A 22,181-nucleotide genomic window follows, 5' to 3' on the forward strand; every position below is an offset into this window, starting at 1 on the left:
TTCTATATTTCCCTTTTATTCTGACTTATGCTATATATACCATTTGCTTTGCATTTTACTCCAAATGTAAACATTCTGTTTTTTCATTCTACTGAAATGTACCTTAAAGAAACAAAACCTAACCCCATAAAAGCTGTCTTTTTTTTGAAATATCACAGTCAAGAATGAAATAATTATTTATAACCCCAAACTTTGAACACTGGTCTTTCTTCTCATCTGTGTGCTTTAGAATATTTTCATATGCCCAGGTTTATTTCTCTTTACTTATCCTATGAAGGACCAATGTTCAAGAATAGACAAGACATGGAAGCTACCCAGCGGTGCATAGTCTCACTTAAGTAAGATACAAAGATCCTCTTTGGGATTAGATAAAAAGACTAAAGGTACTGAATTGACAACCAAGTGTTGGTGTTGCTGGAAAAAGTGGCTCCCACTCTGAGATTTCATTTCATGTAAACCGAGTCTCCCTGGCACAAAGCGCGGTGGCTCCTGGAAGAAAAGACTCACTGGTTTGCCCCTAGTCAACAAATGACCGCTTCCTGGCCCCACAAGCAAACTGGATCAGCCGGGAGCAGGCAGAGGCAAACACATAGGTAGAAGGAAGTTAATACAAATGTTTTCTGTGGCAATGTGGAAGCAAAGTGGTCTCAGGGTAACGCAGGACCTAAGACCCGCACCAGAGCCTGAAGCACTGAAGTGGAATAAGCACAGATGCTGGTCACCTGCCGTGTATTAAGGATTGTTTAATTTTGCGTCGGAATCCAGAGTGCTGTAATTTCTAAGCTTCCACATTACTGCATGGACAGTTTTTCTTATTTCATATTTTCTTTGTTCATGTAAATGGTTTTGGTGGAAGGGTTTTTGAGTGTTCTCTCATTTCTAAGCCAGAAGCCCAAGGGCATTTCTTTCCCCCAGAGAACAGAGCTCCAACTCAAAGAATTTGTACTTACGATTTTCAGGCACTAGTTGGCAGACAAGGCCTTGTGTCATCTCTCCAATCTGAATTCTGGATGGATCTAAGGAATCATTTAAGGTACAAACTTAGGTGACACCTCTGGGTGAGTTTCTGAGAAAGTATTGGGGCAGACCAACTCAATCCTTTCAGCCATGCAAAACACTTGCAACATTCAAGCACTTTTGTGAAACACAAATACGCATTATGTAGCAAACAGGATTGGGATGGGTCTTGTGGAGCTAAAGGCATTACCAAAAAAAAAAAAAAAAAAAATTCCAGGATTCTAATAGCTAGGCACAAGCAGCTTCAGGATCAGCAAGCAGCAGCTGCGGTGTTTAAATAAACACCCAGCCTCTGCATGTGCATACATGGCAAGGCCTGTCAGTATCACTTTTCAACCACACCTGCGCTCCCAGGTGGCGACAACTGCCACCAGCAGCCTTGGCTCTTTAAGGAAGGACAGTCCCGGATTGTTTCACAGAGGTTTACAGATGGAAAAATAACTACCCCTCACCTCAGGCCAACACTGGGAACATTCTGCATTTCCTTTATCATACTTTAGAAAAGGCCTCATTTCCCTGCCCCTCTCTCCCCAAAGACACCAGTTCTGAGAACTTCAAGTCTTTCGCGATAAGTCTGGAACACAAGGCCATTCATTGGTGTTAAAGTGGATTTGCTCAGTCTCCATGAAAACTTTCAGGGGCAAGGTGGGACCCTGATGGCCTGGAACCACTGAGCTACTTCTGGGATGTGAAGTAAGAGCCACTTGCTGAGTTGCTTGGGCTAAATCTGAAACGACAGTTCAGCTGCCCATGTTCTTTGACTTCTGGAAACTCTCTTCCCTCATGGCTTTGCCAGTAAACCCATCTATTTTACCTTCTCTCTCTGTATGTGCTTTCTTATCCCCTTAATGCTGACTTTCCCCAGTTCCTAAAATATAACAGTCTTCAGAGCCATCTCCTTGGCTCTTATCCTTTCTTCCTCCTCATGTTGTCTGTAGGTCATCTACATTCCTGTCTTCAGCCCCACACCCACACAGCCAGCTCCCTTTGGGACATCTTCTCCTGAGTCTCCAGGAGCTCCTCAACTTCCCTTGTCCTAACTGTGTTCTCTGTCTTGGTTACGAACTGCCCCTGACCCTCCTGAGAAGACCTATCTTTTTTCACACTAGCCTTATCCTCTCTCTCTTTTAATTTTTCTCTGTTTTCAGCACCAGTGCTCCTGCTTTCTCATTTGGAAAAATCTTTATTGAAAAAAAAAAATCCTGTTCATAGACTAAAACCTCCGTGGAACTTTACCCAGTCCCCCTCCCTCTCTGCTGGAATTAATTGCTACCTTCATTGGTAAAATAAACATTACTGAGGACCTGCTGGGCTTGAGGCACAGGGCAGGCACTGGGGACCCTCAGGAGTCTGGTACAGGAGGCAGACTGTGGTCAGCTAGCATTTGAAGTGGTGCAATAAAGGTATGTGCTAAGTGCTGTGGGAGCACAAGGGAGGGCGTCACTCACGCTCCATGTTCGGAACTGCCCATGGTTGGGAGCTGGGAGCAGAGTGCAGGGAGTATAGAGCGTTCCCAAGTGAACAACTCGGCTCGCTGGACGCATCCTTCTTGACTGTCTCTCCTAGGCTCTGACCTGTCTCTCCCTCCAAACTCATCCATCTGTTGTCTATTACTGCCACTGGGAAGCTCTGCAGAGTGAAGACAGTTTCATCTCTCTCTTTTTCTCTTTCCAGATCTCAGAGTCAACTTGTGACTTTAATAGTTTTAACTCCTTCAGTATGACATGGTGATGTTGGGAAAAATATAACCTGAAAACTAAAGCAAATCTTAAATGGTGCAAAGTCATGGTGAACCTCCAGGGTCTGCGCCCTTTAAAAGCTTCTCATTGGGGATCATCCCCTGCCCCGTTGCCTGTCCGTCTCTTTCCTGTGGGCTTTATTGTTTGGTAAAGCTGTTCTGATCATGCTGTCCTGCTTTTTCTGGTGAAAATGATCATGGGGGTACTGTCTAGGTAGCATCACTACTTCATGCTTCACTGTTTAACGTATCCTATCAAGTTTTTATTCTAGATGAGTAGAGAGACTAGGCCCCATTTGGGAGCTGAGACAGCAAGGGAAATTAGGCATCTTGGTAACTGTCCCATCGCATGGAATCTGGCATGGAGTTGGTATATAGGATGAACTCAGGAATGATGAATTTGTGAGACAGAAGATAGTTCAGCAATCATCTGGTTCAAAATGGGAATTAAAATGTCAGTCTATGGAATGATAAGGAATTAGGGGGGTGAAATCTGTGAGAGAGTGTATTATGAGATGGACTTCCCTGGTTGCTCAGTAGTAAAGAACCTGCCTGCCAATGCGGGAGATGTGGGTTTGATCTCTGGGTCAGGAAGATCCCATGGAGAAGGAAATGGCAACCCACTCCAGTAGTCTCATCTGGGAAATCCCGCGAACAGAAGCAACCTGGTGGGCTACAGTCCATGGCATCACAGAAGAATTGGACACAACTTAGCGACTAGACAAAAACAATGACAAGTTCAACATGCTTGTTTTACAGATGGCAGAATGGAAGCCGTTCTGCTAAAGAGAGCTAAAGTGAAGTGTTCATGGTTTACAGAGAGTTAGTGGCCAGTTTGCTTAATGTCCTGTTCAGTGGTGCTCTTTCTACTTCACTGTTGTCCCTGGAACTCTGTAGTTGCTTATAAGTAGTAATCTAATTATTATAGTCCTAGGTTTATCCTAATTTACAGATGAGGTAGCTGGGGCATATAGAAGGTAAATAGATTATCCAGTATCACATGGAGCCCTTTTTAATAATCTAGACATCCTCACATACAAAATGGGAATTAAAGTATCAATCTATGGAATTATAATAAATTAGGGAGGTAAAATTTGTGAGATAGTATATTGTGAAATGGGCTTCCCTGGTGGCTCAGAGGTAAAGAATCCACCTGCCAATGCAGGAGACACGAGGAGGAGAAGGAAATGACAGCCCACTCTAGCATTCTAGCCTGGGAAATCCCATGCACAGAGGAGCCTGGAGTGCTGCCCTCCATGGGGTTGCGAAAGAGGTGGACACAACTGAGAGACTAAATGACAACAACATATGCAATATTAATTTATGTGCTTTTTTCTTTCACACTTCCTTTTACTTTGTGGTCCTCTTTTATTTAGGCAGCTAAATAAGAGGGAATCGGCGAATTGAGCCAGATATCAAAGAATGAAATTCTTAACACTTAGTTTCAAAGAGTCTTGTCCTTGCAGTGGTTATTTACTTTGAGGCCCCTCTTATTTTAGGGATTCCTCAATCACACAAGTCTTGATTGAAGGCAGTCTCCTGCCCCTCACTGTGGAAATACGTGGGGGCTGGGTATTCCATTTTCCTCCTACCTGGCAGCTAGCTTGTGAACATGTGAACTACTCTTCAGTTCAGCTCAGTCGCTCAGTCGTGTCCGACTCTTTGCGACCCCATGAATCGCAGCATGCCAGGCCTCCCTGTCCATCACCAACTCCCAGATTTCACTCAGACTCATGTCCATCGAGTCAGTGATGCCATCCAGCCATCTCATCCTCTGTCGTCCTCTTCTCCTCCTGCCCCCAATCCCTCCCAGCATCAGAGTCTTTTCCAGTGAGTCAGCTCTTTGCATGAGGTGGCCAAAATATTGGAATTTCAGCTTTAGCATCATTCCTTCCAATGAACACCCAGGACTGATCTCCTTTAGGATGGACCGGTTGGATCTCCTTGTAGTCCAAGGGACTCCAAGGGACTCCAAGAGTCTTCTGCAACACCACAGTTCAAAAGCATCAACTCTTTGGCACTAGGCTTTCTTCACAGTCCAACTCTCACATCCGTACATGACCACTGGAAAAACCATAGCCTTGACTAGACAGACCTTTGTCGGCAAAGTAATGTCTCTGCTTTTCAATATGCTATCTAGGTTGGTCATAACTTTCCTTCCAAAGAGTAAGTGTCTCTTAACTTCATGGCTGCAGTCACCATCTGCAGTGATTTTGGAGCCCAGAAAAATAAAGTCAGCCACTGTTTCCACTGTTTCCCTTCTATTTCCCCTGAAGTGATGGGACCAGATGCCATGATCTTAGTTTACTGAACGTTGAGCTTTGAGCCAACTTTTTCACTCTCCTCTTTTACTTTCATCAAGAGGCTTTTTAGTTCCTCTTCACTTTCTGCCATAAGGGTGGTGTCATCTGCATATCTGAGGTTATTGATACTTCTCACAGAAATCTTGATTCCAGCTTGTGCTTCTTCCAGCCCAGCATTTCTCATGATGTACTCTGCATAGAAGTTAAATAAGCAGGGTGACAATATACAGCCTTGATGTACTCCTTTTCCTATTTGGAACCAGTCTGTTGTTCCATGTCCAGTTCTAACTGTTGCTTCCTGACCTGCATACAGATTTCTCAAGAGGCAGGTCAGGTGGTCTGTATTCCCATCTCTTTCAGAATTTTCCACAGATTATTGTGGTCCACAGAGTCAAAGGCTTTGGCATAGTCAATAAAGCAGAATTGATGTTTTTCTGGAACTCTCTTGCCTTTTCCATGATCCAGCGGATGTTGGCAATTTGATCTCTGGTTCCTCTGCCTTTTCTAAAACCAGCTTGATCATCTGGAAGTTCACAGTTGAAGTACTGCTGAAGCCTGGCTTGGAGAATTTTGAGCATTACTTTACTAGCAGGTGAGATGAGTGCAATTGTGTGGTAGTTTGAGCATTCTTTGGCATTGCTTTTCTTTGGGATTGGAACGAAGACTGATCTTTTCCAGTCCTGTGGCCACTGCTGAGTTTTCCAAATTTGCTGGTGTATTGAGTGCACCACTTTCACAGCATCATCTTTCAAAATTTGAAATAGCTCAACTGAAATTCCATCACCTCCACTAGCTTTGTTCATAGTGATGCTTTCTAAGGCCCACTTGACTTCACATTCCAGGATGTCCGGCTCTAGGTGAGTGATCACACAATCATGATTATCTTGGTCATGAAGATCTTTTTTGTACTCCTTATTGTCAAATTCAGACTTAAATTGAAGAAAGTAGGGAAAACCACTAGACCATTCAGGTATGACCTAAATCAAATCCCTTATCATTATACAGTGGAAGTGAGAAATGGATTTAAGGGGCTAGATATGATAGACAGAGTGCCTGATGAATTATGGACGGAGGTTCATGACATTGTTCAGGAGACAGGGATCAAGACCATCCCCATGGAAAAGAAATGCAAAAAGCAAAATGGCTGTCTGGGGAGGCCTTACAAATAGCTTTGAAAAGAAGAGGGGAAAAGCCAAGGAGAAAAGGAAAGATATAAGCATCTGAATGCAGAGTTCCAAAGAATAGCAAGGAGAGATAAGAAAGCCTTCCTCAGTGATCAATGCAAAGAAATAGAGGAAAACAACAGAATGGGAAAGACTAGAGATCTCTTCAAGAAAATTAGAGATACCAAGGGAACATTTCATGCAAAGATGGGCTCAATAAAGGACAGAAATGGTATGGACCTAACAGAAGCAGAAGATATTAAGAAGAGGTGGCAAGAATACACGGAACTGTACAAAAAAGATCTTTATGACCAAGATAATCATGATGGTTGGCTCCCACCAAAGACTGTGTGAAGATGGTGATCCAGGGATACCCAGTGGTTAGTTACTGTGGTAACAAGGACATGCTCAGTTGTGGCAAGGTCCTCACAATTTCAGTGTTTGGTTTCTGCCGTCCAGCTTCTTTGAACTCTTAGCTGATTCTTCAGGCTTCCAGTGATTCTGTGACCCACCCAGTATTAGTTTAATAAACTCCCTTTTTCTGCTGAAGTTAGCTGAATCTGTTCACAGCAAGAACCTAGACTGCTGTGATCCAAGTCTAAGACAGAAATATTTGAAACTGAACCTACAGAACAAATTTTCTCCAACAAAGAAGTGACAGAGCCCTTGGTGATAGAGAATTAGAGAGATATGGGGTGGGGTTCCCGAGAATGGACTGTGTGTCTCGCCCCGCCCTCTCTTTCTGTAGAATACAACACATGGCGAAGTTTGTGTGCAAGAGGAGAGCATGTGACTCATTCTCCTTGAAACCTGGGAGGAGGCTTCCTCCTACAGGTTCCCCGTGCTGCCGGGAGTGGAAGTGAGAGTTAAGATGGCTCCACTGGGAACCAGGCAGAGAGGAGGCCACAGCTGCCCATATGGTTTTCTATTACTCTCGGAAGAGCTGAGTTTTCCCATGTTCCATGGAAGGTGTGGAAGTTGGCTGAGGGAAAGAGGAAGGAAGAAACTAAATAGAACCAGAAAGCAGGAGGGCCAGTGGAACTGAATGGGTCTTAGGATTCTGCCTAGGGGTCTTTGCAGCTGAAGTCAAGGACAAGGTGGGTATACAGACAGTTCGTAGTCCCAGCCTAGAAAGATGTTCACACATGGAAACCAGATGGGACTAACCAACTCAGGTATCCCGGGGAGGAGAGAGGAGAATCCCACACCCAAAACACCTCTGTCCCCAACACTGACACCAAGACATTCTATAAACACCCTAGAACTGAGGTCAGTCCAAGGGAGAAGAAGAAGAGTAGAGGAGAAAATCGGAGCTGACTTAACAAAACTTGCAATGATTGAGAAAACCCTGAAGGTTTTATTTATCTGGAATCAACTAGATTATGTGTTCTGCCATTTGTGAACTGGAGTTTGAGATGGAAAAGCAGAGTAGCATTCTTGCAAACCTGAGACTTGTGGCCTTTGATCAAGAGAATTTGCTTTTAGTGATTCATGCTTTGAGCTATTATTAAGAAGGTGTCCAGTGCTATCCTGGATAGGAGGACCACACAGCTAAATAGCTTCCTCTTTGAGTCACTTCTGTGTGGTGATGGAAACGAGGCAGTCCTCAGCTTTCTGGAGATACAGTTCTGGTGCATGCAGCCTTATACCGCTGGGATGTAGCCATGTTGGTAAACAATTAAGGGGATGCACAGGACTGTCTGAGAAGCGTGATGAAAACCATAGTCAGAATACCAGTATCCCCAGTACACAGTGGAGCTGCTGGCACCTGGACGACCATGTGGCATCCCATTCCTGTTTTTCTTGACATTTTATGTTTAAAATTGTTTTCTTTAATTTTAGAGACCTTTCCAGGATAGCAATTGCAAGCTGGATATTGAGAACATCTATGACTCCTTGTTGTGGATTTGAAGGACTGGTTAACTAATGATCTGTATGGATTTGGCAAACTAATATGTTTTAGAGCTGTTTAGCGTCACCTGAAGTTTTCTGTCACCTTCTATTGTTCTTTGAGGTTTTCTCCAAAGCATAGATATTCAGTGAGGAGACTGCCTATGTAGGAAGTTTCATCCTGATATGATTGACGGTAAAGAGTCAGTGTTGGGCCTTTGCCAAACACTCACAACTGAGAACTACCCAAGAGTAGCTAACGTGGTAAACAGAAAAAATAGCAGGACTAATGACTATTACTAACTCTTATTTTCCCCATTTACACACACTCACATGGACCAGTTCCCTTTCAACACAGCCCTGAGTGTGTCACTTGAAAATACAGGCTGTCTAGGTGTGTACTCTCCTGCACTAACTCTGGAGTCTGAAGGTCCATGAGTTGAGAGATGGGAATGAGAAGGTGAATTTGGAGTTAGTAGAAGACATGAAATTGCATCCTGGGATTCTGGTAAGGCTGATTTTTTTTTTTTTTTTCTGAAGCTGAATCTGGTGCTTTGGTCTGTGCTGGAGTGGAAATAGGAGTTGGCATAGTCCAGACCACATGGAAGTAGATTAATATACCTCTTTGAATGAGGCTTAGAGGATCTGGTCATTTGGGGGACCTTTAGACTGAGGGGGAGCTGGTGTGCGAAGGACCTTTGAAGATGCCTGTGAAACATGTACTGGGTGTTTCAGATTACACCTGAGTGGGGAAGGTCAGGAGCCCGAGTTCTGTGGGTCTCCTGTGACCGGCTCAGAGAGGTACCTCGACCTAACCAACCAAGCCCCTCCCCGAGCTTGGGGCAGCAGGAGACTTCATCACAGCTCTGCAATGAGACTTTTGCATGGTGTCCTGACCAGTCCCTGCACCTCTTTGTGCCTCAGTTTCTCCTCATGGACAAGAGATCATTTACTAGTTCCCTTTCTCCTAGAGGATTAACTGAAGATGGGATCCTAAGCATCCTCACTCATCAGATGCTTCATGAGTGCTCAAGAGCACTGTTATCCCAGTGGCGTTTCATCTCTATATGTTAGTTTAATATATATGCTGTCTACTGGCTCTGATAATTCTTAAGATAAATATGTGGTAGATTTCATGCCACGGAAGAAGAGTTTCAGCCTGTACTTGGACTTCCGAGGCTGGGCCAGCAGATGCAAAAAGTCAGACACAAAGCACTGAGTCAGTCTTCTAGATTCTGGCCTCTTGATATTGTGTAGACAGATTATCCAGATGAAGAAACCGTCTCTCTCAACACCCCGTTTCAGAATATGTTTGTGTATGTCTGCTTGTGCATTGCGTTGTGCTTCTGTCCAGTGTGAGTTACCAATCATAAGTGAGCCGAATCATTCTTTCTAGAGATGCGTTCAGGCTCACAGCTTAGCTTTGTGGCAAATGCTGGTTCCCTTGCTTGAGTGTTGCAGGTGCTAATTTCTGTTTCTCATTTCCTCCTCTGATGCCTCATCTCTTTCTGTTCTTATGTCTCTCACCCTGTGGCTGGAGGCTGATGGGCTGGAGTGATGAAGCCCACAGATCCCTGAGCACCAGGCTTGCTTCAGCAGCACCCACTCCTCCTTTATTTCTTGTTTCTCTCGACCTCAGATCTTGCTCTTTCATTCCTCTGCCATTTGGCAGCCACCCTACCTTCCATTCCATCACCTCGGGGATGAGGCCAGGGGCAAACCTCGGGGATGAGGCCAGGGGCAAACCTGACATGGCAGTTGCCTTGGTGGATAGACCAACTTTCCAGGATCCCACCTCCCAGAAACTCAGCCGATGGTGCAGCCAGGAGAACAGGTCAACAGCGCGTGACTAGGTCACGTCTAGAGATTTAGAAAATTACTTTTCTCTGTGCCCTGCCACTAAATTCTACTCGCCTTGATTAATATTCACAGAAGAACAGACAACTTTTTTTTTTTCAAATGTGGTTAAAATGCACATAACACAAAATTTACCATTTTAATAATTTTTAATTGTACAGTTTTGTGGCGTTAAGTACACGTGCACTTATGTCATCATTATCATCATTCATCCTGAGAACTCTTTTCATCCTTGTAAAACTGAAACTATACCATTAAACAATAATGATTAAAAAAAAAAACCCCATTCCGCCTTCTCCTAGTCCCTGGCAACCACCATTCTACTTTCTGTCTGTGTAGACTTGACTACTCTAGGTACCTCGTGTAAGTGGAGTCATGCACTGTTTGTCTTTTTGTAACTGGCTTATTTTACGTGGCATAGTGTCCTCAAGGTTGCAGAATGTGATAGAATTTTCTTCCCTCTTAAGGCTAAATAGATTACACTTTGTTTATCCAATTATCCTTCCATGGACATTCGAGCTAAGGATGTGCAACTTGTATATGAGTGCCCCATTTTGGGAGCCAGTATGTATGTGAGGTGGTAGAAATACCACAAAATTTATGGTCAGACAGACTTGGGTTCCAGTTGTGGTTCCATTTGTTCTTAGCATGATCATGAAAAAGTTTCTTAGCCTCTCCTTAAAAAAGTACTTAAAACATTCCAAGTAAATCTTATATACAGAAAAGAGTATGGCTTACATGTCCTGTTTGAAGAACAATAATATATAATAGTAACACAAAAACAGAATAAGAAGCCACATTCTAGCCATACAATCTAAGAGACTCAACTTTACCACAACACTTGAAAGCCTTCAGTGCCCCTCTTGGGTGCTCCTTTGCTCCATCTGGAACTGAAAATTTATTTACATTATTCCTTTGCTTTTCTTTATCATTTGTGTAGATCTCTAAACAAGGTATTATTTAGTTTTGGTGTGCTTTTTAAACTTTATGTAAGTGAAATTTCACTGATTTATTTTTTCCTCCAGACTTTTAAGTTTGGGTATTAATTTATGTTAAGCACATCACTATAGTTAATCCATTTCCATCATCGTAAAAGTATTTCACTCCCATTTATGGGCCTTGGGTTTCCTCCTTTGTTCCCTTCCTTCCTTTATCCCTTCCTCCCTCCTTCCTTCCTTTCCTCTCCCTCCCTCCCCTACCTTTCTCCCTCTCTTTTCCTTTCCTCTACACACTGTGCTGTTCTGAACTTTTGTGCACGTTTTCTGCATGCACGCAGGAGTTTGTACACAGTATCTACATACAGTGGAATTACTTGATTACAGGGTGTTTGCAGGTTTCTAGGTAATGTTCAATTATTTTCTAAAATTGTGCTCTCCCAAGTTGTGCTTCCACTGGCAGGGCATGAACGTCTCCATCAGGTCACCTCTTTGCCAACATCTGGCAATCCCATTGAAAAATTTTGCCCCCTGATGGGGACATCTGGTGGGTGTGAAATGGTCTTACACTCTCTTTTCAAATACTTAATCTCAGTTATCTTTATCGAACATTCGATGGTAATAATTGCAATGTATATGGTGCACCAATGAGAATTATTTTAAAACAAGATTGTTCTTCCATGAATGTGAACCTGGTTGAACAGCATGACAGCATAGATACTTGCTAACTTTATGCAGAGATGGCCTATTGTTGCTGGGAATCAATACTGATATAAATATTGATTAACCCTAAATTGACTTCTTGCAATAATCCAAGGAGGAATAAAGCCTTTACCTCACTCCCAGATGCAAACCGGTGTGTCAGTCATCTAGAAATATCTGCCAGGCTTTCAGTTCAGTTCAGTTGCTCATTCCTGTCTAACTCTTTGCGACCCCATGGACTGCAGCGCACCAGGATTCCCTGTCCATTACCAACTCCCAGACCTTACTCAAGCTCATGTCCATTGAGTTGGTGATGCCATCCAACCATCTCATCCTTTGTTGTCCCCTTTTCCTCCTGTCTTCAATCTTTCGCAGCATCAGGGTCTTTTCCAATGAGTCAGTTCTTCGCATCAGGTGTCAAAGTATTGGAGCTTCAGCTTTGGCATCAGTCCTTCCAATGAATATTCAGGACTGATTTCCTCTAGGATTGACTAGTTGGATCTCCTTGCATTCCAAGGGACTCTCAAGAGTCTTCTCCAACACCACGGTTCAAAAGCATCAATTCTTCAGTGTTTAGCTTTCTATATGGTCCAACTGTCACATCCATACATGACCACTGGAAAAACTATAGCTTTGACTAGATGGACCTTTGTTGGCAAAGTAATGTCTCTGCTTTTTAACATGCTGTCTAGGTTTTACCCATGGACATAAAGCATATAGAAAATACAGGTCTCAATTTAACAGAAAAGGGGAAGAGAAACATGAGGGAAGAGTGATAGGTACTTTCCTGTGTGTTAATCCCCACAATATACTCTTCAAAAGAGGTATAACATCTGAGCTCTTAGAAATGGGGATCTAGACCCAGAGAGTTGTCAGTCAACTAAAAATATATTTCAGTTCTGAGTGTGTTCCAAACAGTGAATTCAAAATGAATATACATGGTTCCTGCTCTCAAGAATTTTATACTCAGCCTGGCAAGGAAAACAGATGTGAATACAACTGTGATTGCATTTTCATGTGTTAAGAGGTATGATAGAGGTAAATTCTAGATACAGGGATGGCTTCTCATGGAGGAAGACACACGAGACAAGCTTGGAAGGATCAGTAAGAGCTGGTTGGGTAGTAGAAAGGGACATTCCAAGTGGAGAGGACAGCATGAGCAAAGTCATGGGTATGAGAAACAGCACTCCTTTTCTCAGGAAAGTGCAAAGAGGCAGTATCTGATGTAGGGATATTACAGTATCTGGGAGCAGGGATCAGAAGAAGGATTTTTGGAGACCCAGGTGCGGGTTAGATCTTGTGGAGCTAGTAGGAGTCCTCTGAAAGGAGTTTGAACTTATGGGAGCCTTCAGCAAAGCAGGGGAGTAACTTGGCTGAATTTTGGCTCTAGAAAAATCACTTGATGCCTACATAGATTGGTGTACAAGGCTGGGAGTAGGGAGGTTAGGATGTAGTAATGATAGTTCAAGTAAGAGATGAGAAAAGCAGAGGCAACAAAGGTACATTGCAGTTCTGTTCAGATTTTAGTGACTAGTGGACACAGTGGCTGAGGGAGCTGTTTGTATTTAGGCATCATTCACCAAGGAAGTGAATATAAGGTGAGCAGGTTTGAGATGAATGAATAAGGAAGATATGGTAGATACATACAATGGAGTGCTATTCAGCCATACAAAAGAATGACATTTTTCCATTTGCAGCAACATGGATGGATCTGGAGGGCATTATGCTCAGTAAAATTAAGTCAGACAGAGAAAGACAAGTACTATATAATATTACTTATATGTAGAAGCTAAAATAAACACAACAAAGTAATGAATAAAACATAAAAGAAGCAGACTTAGAGATATAGAGAACAAAATAGCGGTTACCAGAGGGGAGGGAGGAGGGGCAATAGTAGGGGAGGGTAAAAAAGAGTTATTTGGGGATTATATGAACTCATGTGTGTGAAACTTTTGAAAGTTGCAAAGCACTATAGAATTTAAGAAATCTTTAATTCAGAAAAATAATCCATTAAAAAGTCTGATTTCAAAAGGTTAAAACAGAAAGGTGAGTGGGTTTGGGGTGGGGTGTGACAATGCTATCAGGAATGAACATATTCAATTTGTGGTGCCTGTAGAACATTGAAGTAGAAATGTCTGGTAGGTACTTTGAGTTTCTAGGCCAACTGACTCATTGTGGTTTGCCTGAGAATTTCTCAGTTTTAAAGTCCCAAGTCTCGAGAAATCCTTCAGACCCAAGGAAACTGGAATGGCCTAAAGATCAGTAGAGTCTGGGCTAGAGAAAATGGTTTGGAATTTACAAAAGCCAAATGCATGAATGAGCATCCATAGGGAAAGTGGAGAGTGAGAAGAAAAGGTGACCAAAGATGGCTCCTGAGGAAACCAACCTTTGACAAATAATAGAGGAAGAGGAATTCATGAAGGAGCTCAGAAGGAAAGCCTCGAGAGGCAGAGATCTGAGGGGATGAGGTTGTGAAAACCAAGGGGGAAAAAGTTTTGTAAATGAAGAAATGGTCAATTGTGTTTAAGACTGCAGAAAACGGTTGATTAGACTGGCTTTTGGAAGTAGTCAGGGATGTTTGTTGGAGAAGGCAATGGCAACCCACTCCAGTACTCTTGCCTGGGAAATCCCATGGGCGGAGGAGCCTGGTGGGCTGCAGTCCATGGGGTCGCTAGGAGTCAGACATGACTGAGCGACTTCACTTTCACTTTTCACTTTCATGCATTGGAGAAGGAAATGGCAACCCACTCCAGTGTTCTTGCCTGGAGAATCCCAGGGACGGAGGAGCCTGGTAGGGTCGTGAAGAGTTGCACACGACTGCAGCGATTTAGCAGCAGCAGCAGCAGCAGCAGCAGCAGCAGCAGCAGCAGCAGCAGCAGCAGGGCTGTTTGTAAGGACAGAGTCGTTTTGTTCTTAGGAATGAAATCAGCATAGGGCCGGCCAGCAGGCAAGGAATGGGACATAGACTTTTAAGAAACCATGTGGTGAAGTGACAGAGAAGGGTTATCTAGAAGAGGATACAGTGATGAGAGAGAGTTCTGAAAAAAATTAGCGGGAGAGGAGCTTGTATATATGATGAAAGGAAGAAGTTAGTGGGGAAAGAGAGACTGAAGGCACAGGGAGGATAATTGTTAGAGTAAGTGGGAGGGATGGGGTCAAGAAACAGGTTGAACCAGAGCAGACTCCTCTTTTGAGACCAAAGGTATCAGTGTGTGTGGGGAGTTTGTAGCAAGGTCATGTAGCCACTTAGCCACAGAGTTGGGATTTGAGTCAATGAGTGCCAGACTTCAAAAGCCATATTATTTCTACCTCATCACAGAAAAATACATTCAAACTCAATAAAAAATGTCTACACATATGCATAGTCACTTAGTGCTACACACAGACAGATATGTGCTGTTGGTGAAATTGGGGAAGTAATTAGAGCAATTGGAACCACGTGTATTTCATCTGGGGAGCTTAACAGGAAAGGTGAACTTTGAACAGAATTCTTCGAGAAATGGAAAATATGGTGAGGCCAGAATTAGTTTAACATTTAAAAAATTAAGTTTTTCAAATTATACTTACTTATAAGAAATTTGTTTTGACAAAATAAGAAATTTGCTTATTGTTCTTGTAGTATGTAGATTCTTGGTAGATGAAATTGATGTAGAAAGGTATTTATTCCATGTAGCAGCAGGACTGCTAGTCACCATCTTTCCCGTTTCCACTTTTCCTCGTTTATAGCAATTGAATTTTTAAGTGAGATCATGGCTACTCAGCTAACCACTACTAACATTTCTTGCTAGTGTTCTTGACCAAGTTCTGGCGAGTTGGATGTGATCAGAAGTGACATGTACAACTCCTGGTTGTGCTTTTAAAGATAGAGATGTGTCCTTTTGCCATCATTCCTCCACCCTGCTGCTTGAATACAGAGTACTAATGGTGAGCCATCCTGGACCATGCAGATGAAGGCAACATCCTGGGGATGGTGGAGCAGCAACGTAAGTGGGGTTGGGTCCTTACCATATATAAGCCATTGGTAATTTGGACTTGTATTAACAGCATTTCGGCTGTATACCCCATTGCTAGTAGTAAGACTCCCATGCGCATGCATCTGTGTGCTAAGTCACTTCAGTTGTGTCCACCTCTGCGTGACCCTATGGACTGGGTCAGGCTCCTCTGTCTATGGGAGTTTCCAGGCAAGAATACTGGAGTGGGTTGCTGTGCCCTCCTCCAGGGAATCTTCCCGACCCAGGTATCGAACCCACATCTCTTATGTCTCCTGCATTGGCAGGTAGGTTCTTTACCACTAGCGCCACTTGGGAAGCCCTAAGTTACTTATTTTCTTTGCATGATTCATATACATTTATAGTATTATACTGATGTCTGAGCTCTTTGCCTGTTTCAGCTTCCAGCTTAGTTCTTCTTTCTCAGAGCTGCTTTGGCTCTTCAGGATCTTTTGTGTTTCTGTACATGTTTTAGGATTGTTTTTTCCACTTCTGTGAAAATTGCCATTGGGATTTTGATAGAGCTTACATAGAATGTATAGGTTGCTTTGGGTATGCGTGCTAAGTTGCTTCAGTCATGTCTGACTCTTTATGACCCCATGGACTGTAGCCTTCCAGGCTCCTCTGTCTGGGGATTCTCCATGCAAGAATACTAGAGTGGGTTGCCATTTCTTCCTCCAGGGGAATCTTCCCAAGCCAGGGATCGAACCCTTGTCTCTTATGTCTCCTGCATTGTCAGGTGGGTTCTTCGCCAGTAGCTCCAGCTGGGAAGTCTCCTCCTTTGGGTAAGTATGGACATTTTAACAATTAATTCTTCAAATCCATGAACATAGAATATCTTTCATTTGTGTTTGTGTCTGCTTTAATTTCTTTCATTAGTTTTCTTTGTATGATCTTTCACTTTCTTGATTAAATTTATTCCTAAATATTTTATTGTTTTTGGTGCTATTGTGAATGGGATAGTTTTCTGTATTTTTTAAGATGTTTTGTTGTTAGTGCATAGAAAATGCACTGGCTTATTTCTGTATGTTGATTTTATATACTATAAGTTTATTGAATTTATTCATTAGTTCTAACAGTTTTTTTGGTTGAGTCTTAGGATTTTTATATATAAGATTGTATCATCTGCAAATAATGACAATTTTACTTCTTCCTTTCTGATTTAGATGCCTTTTATTTCTTTGTCTTGCCTAATTATTATAGCTAGCATCTCCAGTCATATTAATATGTTGAATAAGAATAGTGAGAGTGGGCACCCTTGCCTTGTTCCTGATTTTAGAGGAAAAGCTTTCAAATCTTTCACCATTGAGTGTGATGTTAGCTGTGGGTTTGTTGGAGAAGCTATCTACATTTTAGAATCAATTTATCATCTTCCATATGCAAAGCCCTTCAGTTGACTTTTTATTTGTTTATTTTTATTTTTGGCTGTGCTGGCTCTTCTCTTTGCAGTGACTTCTCTTGTTGCATAGCACAGGCCCTAGGCCCGTGGGCTTCACTAGTTGAAGCACGCAGGCTCAGTAGTTGTGGCTCGCGTGCTCTAGAGTGTGGTCTTAGTAGTTGTGGCGCAAGGGCCTAGCTGTCCGAAGCATGTGGAATCTTCCTGGACCAGGGATCGAACCCATGTCTCCTGCATTGGCGGGCAGATTCTTATCCATTGTGCTACCAGGCAAGTCCCAATTGACTTTCTTTTAAAGAATTTTCCTGTAAGAGCCAACTAGTGACTTCTCTTTACATCTCATTAGCTAGAACTACATCCTATAACCATCTCTAGCAGCGAGAATGACTGGAAAATCTATATGGACATACTGTACTCTGAATAAAACTGAGATTTTCCTCATAAGAAGAAAGGAGAGAATGGACATTGTATAGGCAACTAGCAAATTCTGACTTAGTTGGTAATTCTTCCAAAATTATTGGAGATGAAGGAAGAAGAGAGGAAGTGATACTTTCTCCAGTTATCAAATGAGCAGAGTTCCAGACTTTTGCTGTCTCAGCTGGAATCACATTGCCACAACTCAGGGAATTGCTGGTTCCTATTATTCCCTTGTCTGTTAGATTGAACTAGACTGAACAGGAGTGAAGAGCCTAGCAACTCTTCTAGTGAGATCTTCTGCTCCTGACTATAGTAGTTTCATCTATTTCTTCTAGACTGTACAGAGACTGTACAGAAACTAAGGAGCCTCTATTTGTATACTAAGACCCTAGCTTTCCTGTATTTGTTGAAAGGGACTGAGAATGAAAAATCAAGCTGCATTAGTCTGGTTTCTCTGAGAAGCAGATACCAGGATGGTGCAAGGATTTTATTAGGGGAATTTGTGCAAGGCTTTTATTAGGGGGAATGCCTGTATGAGAGAAAATGGAGAAGGAGCTGGCAGAGCCATCAGACTATGATGCAAGTCTAACCACAAGTGAAAGAGAGAAGGAAGGTTGGGTAAAAGTGACCTTGACCATTGTGCAGCCTAAAAAAGGTTCAGCAGAGCCACTGTGGAATCCTTGAGCCAGCATTGGCTACCAGAGGAGCCTGTTTCCCCAGAATAGGACTGCCTGCCATACTCTGTCACTGGCTGGGAGCAGCCTGTGGCAGTTGTGGCCTTGGTACAGAGGTAACAGTCTATATCAGGGTGCAGCGGGTAGAGACCTTGGTTATGATATTCCTATAGTTGGAGATCTGCAAGGCACAGTCTCCTGGCACTCTCAAAACCTTAATAAGCTTTTGCTGGAAATTAAAGAGAGTGCTGGATGCCACTTACTTTTGTAAACTGGTTGACATCTGTTGCCATGAATTACTTTAGGAAAAAAGTGAAGTAGTGGTGAATCAAAAGAGAAGGGATAAAGTATATTGGAAGTCCTCAGAAGTCTATAATATTAGAACTGAGTGATTCTTGAATTATTTTCTTAAGTTCAACTAAGTCTTCTTGATTAGGTGCCATTAACTTTCTTAAAAATTTGAACAAAAACTTTTTGAATAGGTTGACTTATCAGGTGCAAAATCATCTGTACCAGACATTTGGAGTGTAGCAACAGAGCAAAACAAAGAGGACAGGGTTTCCTATGACTTGTTGATAGATTTACAGATGAGAATGCGTTTATTTGAAAAACAGACAATCTGGGCATCAGACAAGCCAGATATCAGACATTGGAGAATCAACTTTTTGCTAGTAATTTTATTTTGATTTTTTTACACTATCAAGTCCTAGCATGGGCAAGCATAAGAAAGCACCAAACACTAAGCTCACCAAAACATTGCCCAGACAGGCATGTGATATCCACAGCAAAAGGACTTTCAAACCTGATTTATTCTTCTGTCTTCTCTCTAAGTCACAATTTGTACTGATAAGATGACCTAATTTACTTAAAAGTGAAATGGAGAAGCTCAATAAAAATTGAGCAAATCCCGAGTTTATGTGTTGAACACCCCCATTAGCAGAAAGACGACAGGCAGAGGATGCAGCCTGTAACAGGTTTTCACTCTGGTCAAGATTAAGAGATGAGAAAGCACATGAAATAATCTCAATTCACCATTTTGCAGCCTGGAAGACCTAGAAGAAGGAGGAGAATGTTCTAAATAACCTATTTTTCTGATTATTTTCTCCCTCTTTACTATAAATGGTCTAGCTGATAGTTTTCTTGCCGTTTCTTCAGGGAGCTAGTCCTCAAGAAAAAGCCATCAGTATCAAACAGTTTTCTCAGATGATTTTCGTTTTCTCTGATGATTTTTTTTAGTTGCATTAATCTAGAATAATCCTGAAGTTCTTTTTGTCCTTTCATTCATTCTCCCAAGATACCTATGAACCACTATTCGTCCTTTTAACCTTCCCATCACCTGGTTATGGCTCTTCTTTTCTGACTTGTGGGCAAGTCAAATCCTTTAAGAGAATTTACCAAACATATAATTTTATCAATGGCTGTTGGACCCTTTTTAGCTCTTGAGAGGTCCCACAGCTTGTGACCGAATGGCACATTTTAGTGATTTCTTCCCAAAGGAACTTATTCAAATGTAAAAGAATTTCCTTGCATATTTGAATCTTCTCCTGCAGCAATTTGAAGCTGTGAGCCCCAGCTCTGTGAAATGGATTATTAGATATCACCAGAGTCTATAAGGCTTGGAAATATTGCAGGACATTTGGTAAATTGAAAAGCAGCCTTGCAACTCTCTTCAGTATACAGGGGCAGTTTCAACACATTTTACAAGAGAAAGTAGTGCAAAGAAAGAGTAATTTCAGTCTCCTCTGCTGATTACCACTCTTAGAACTCTCCCTCTCCTCCCTCCAGGGGGGTTAGCAAGGGCAGCCGGTTGCAAGGCTGCAGCTGTTCTTAATTGTTGACTTTAACTTTGCAGTGGTCCCTGGTGGGAGAGGATGCCATATCTGCCCCCTGGAGTGGACTTACAGGTGTTGGAGAAATGTTTTCTTTCCTACGGGTTACTTGACACTCTTAACAGACAAGTTATTATGATATACCAGCTGACGTTGGGAGACATGAGCTTAAATAGTGCCTGACTTCCCCCGCTCCTTTCACATATGGACCTGCTGAAAAATATATGCTTTCTCTGCATTTCCCTGTACCCTGCCCCCTGCAGACAGGCAGGATACCTCGGCAGCAAAAGAGAATGTCAGGTGGAAGATCGTTACGAACTTGCTCAAAGCAGGCTCAGATTAAAATGGGTTCCAAACTGAAGTGTCTTGTTTTAAAAAAATGAGTATATGAGAAATATTAGCTTTTTTTAAGCAAAAAGTTAAAATGCTACTTGGGAAAAAAAATCTGGTTTTACTTTTATTTGTTTTCTAAGAGTGAATACACTGGAATTTGGTTTCTGAGTTAGGGCTGGATATACCTTCATGCTTGCTCTGTTGATGTCATGATGGAGTTTCACTTACTGGCTGTGGATGTCGGATGTGCAGTTAGTAGCACAGTGAATGTATTCATTTGAATGTATTAATATTAGCACAGTAATTGCTCAGATCATGAACTCCTTATTACCAAATTCAGACTTAAATTGAAGAAAGGAGGGAAAACCGCTAGACCATTCAGGTATGACCTAAATCAAATCCCTTATGATTATACAGTGGAAATGAGAAATAGATTTAAGGGCCTAGATCTGATAGATAGAGTGCCTGATGAACTATGGAATGAGGTTTGTGACATTGTACAGGAGACAGGGATCAAGACCATCCCCATGGAAAAGAAATGCAAAAAAGCAAAATGGCTGTCTGGGGAAGCCTTACAAATAGCTGTGAAAAGAAGAGAAGTGAAAAGCCAAGGAGAAAAGGAAAGATATAAGCATCTGAATGCAGAGTTCCAAAGAATAGCAAGAAGAGATAAGAAAGCCTTCTTCAGCGATCAATGCAAAGAAATAGAGGAAAAGAACAGAATGGGAAAAACTAGAGATCTCTTCAAGAAAATTAGAGATATCAAGGGAACATTTCATGCAAAGATGGGCTCAATAAAGGACAGAAATGGTATGGACCTAACAGAAGCAGAAGCTATTAAGAAGAGGTGGCAAGAATACACAGAAGAACTGTACAAAAAGGATCTTCACGACTCGGATAATCACTGTGGTGTGATCACTCATCTAGAGCCAGAAATCCTGGAATGTGAAGTCAAGTGGGCCTTAGAAAGCGTCACTACGAACAAAGCTAGTGGAGGTGATGGAATTCCAGTTGAGCTATTTCAAATCCTAGAAGATGATGCTGTGAAAGTGCTGCCCTCAATATGCCAGCAAATTTGGAAAACTCAGCAGTGGCCACAGGCCTGGAAAAGGTCAGTTTTCATTTCAATCCCAAAGAAAGGCAATGCCAAAGAAGGCTCAAACTACTGCACAATTGCACTCATCTCACACGCTAGTAAAGTAATGCTCAAAATTCTCCAAGCCAGGCTTCAGCAATATGTGAACCGTGAACTTCCAGATGTTCAAGCTGGTTTTAGAAAAGGCAGAGGAACCAGAGATCAAATTGCCAACATCCGCTGGATCATGGAAAAAGCAAGAGAGTTCCAGAAAAACATCTATTTCTGCTTTATTGACTATGCCAAAGCCTTTGACTGTGTGGATCACCACAAACTGTGGAAAATTCTGAAAGAGATGGGAATACAGACCACCTGACCTGCCTCTTGAGAAATCTGTATGCAGGTCAGGAAGCAACAGTTAGAACTGGACATGGAACAATAGACTGGTTCTAAATAGGAAAAGGAGTACGTCAAGGCTGTATATTGTCACCCTGCTTATTTAACTTCTATGCAGAGTAAATCATGAGAAACACTGGACTGGAAGAAACACAAGCTGGAATCAAGATTGCCAGGAGAAATATCAACCTCAGATATGCAGATGACACCACCCTTATGGCAGAAAGTGAAGAGGAACTAAAAAGCCTCTTGATGAAAGTAAAAAAGGAGAGTGAAAAAGTTGGCTTAAAACTTAACATTCAGTAAACGAGATCATGGCATCCGTCCCATCACTCCATGGGAAACAGATGGAGAAACAGTGGAAACAGTGTCAGACTTTATTTCTTTGGGCTCCAAAAACACTGCGGATGGTGATTGTAGCCATGAAATTAAAAGACGCTTACTCCTTGGAAGAAAAGGTATGACCA

The sequence above is a fragment of the Ovis aries genome, chromosome 10, assembly GCF_016772045.2.
Source record: "Ovis aries strain OAR_USU_Benz2616 breed Rambouillet chromosome 10, ARS-UI_Ramb_v3.0, whole genome shotgun sequence".
NCBI lineage: Eukaryota > Metazoa > Chordata > Mammalia > Artiodactyla > Bovidae > Ovis > Ovis aries.